This window comes from Nanorana parkeri, unplaced genomic scaffold, assembly GCF_000935625.1.
Source record: "Nanorana parkeri isolate BGI_ZX_2015 unplaced genomic scaffold, ASM93562v1 scaffold799, whole genome shotgun sequence".
NCBI classification, from domain to species: Eukaryota; Metazoa; Chordata; class Amphibia; order Anura; family Dicroglossidae; genus Nanorana; species Nanorana parkeri.
The window spans coordinates 508407-509512 of NW_017307067.1; the positions used below are offsets into that span (position 1 = coordinate 508407).

The 1106-nt window shown below is 50.5% G+C and overlaps 1 protein-coding gene across 1 annotated transcript in view; it reads left to right on the forward strand.

Moving 5' to 3' along the window:
- FGF9 (fibroblast growth factor 9) overlaps positions 1 to 1106 on the forward strand; it is a 55338-nt gene that overhangs the window by 1270 nt on the left and 52962 nt on the right. The window lies entirely within an intron of this gene.

Here is a 1106-nt window from a genome sequence, read left to right on the forward strand (position 1 = left end):
CTGCCGGGACATTTCTTCTGCATTGCTGCAAGTGTAAGTCCCAGCATGACCCGGTGATATAGTGTTGGGGCTGCATTGGCTCAGCTGAACACTGCAGGCTAGGAACTGGTTAATGCCCCTGCCATAACTTACCTCTTGGGGTGTATGAGTTTAGGGTGGGCCTGATTTGTAGAATCCCCAGGTGCTGAGTGACATGTGACAGTTCTGAGGTTAGCAGACCTGGATCTAATCCTTGGCTTTGGTTTATTTTTCTCATGATCAGGGAACACTTTGTGCCTGCCCTGCAAGTGTGGGCTGTATGATGATTGCAGGTATTTCCTACTTATTAACTCAACCATGTCTATGGGAGTCTAATGGGGCATGCAGGAAGTCGGAGAAGCTGATCAAGCAGCTTGCCTGGGTGCAGTGAGAGTGTAGATACTGCAGTGCTGGATGTCAGGTTTGCAGTGATTGTGGATGGTAGGGGTGAGTGTACATACAGCACCGCCTTGCTGATTGTAAATGCAGATTTACTATAGGCATTGCATAGATCCCTCCAGGTGCAGTGTTATGGTATGGGACATGATTACTGGGGTCTTGGGATACATTGTAACATATTTGATCCTCCTTGTAATTCTGATGTGACAACACAGAGCAGTGTGATAACTTTTGTATCAGAGTCGCCCAATGAAGGATCCATTGTTACTTTTGCTAAACTCTGCATTGCATGACAGTAAAGCAGCACTCGGGCAATTCCCATTGGGCACCGGGGATACTTCGGGGAGTTGGTGAATGAAGGTGCAGAGCTGGATTCCTGGCTGTCCTGCAGCATCACATAGACTTTATACAGTGCCCATGTCCATTACTTACTCTGAGAGGCTCATCTACCTGTGGGTGAGCACCCCATTGGGCAATGTACATGGCAGGTTGGGGAGAGCTTGGGCTGCATTGCTCCCTGAGCTCTATCATGTGCTGCTGATCTCCCCAGCCCGGTTCCACGCCTCCAGCAGGTGTCTAGTGTATGTATGGGAGCGTGCTGCCGCTGCCGTCCGGTCCTACCGCACGCCTGCTTCACTCAAACACGGTGGGCTCAGCGGAGAGCAAAGAGCAGCTGCTGCGGCGCTATT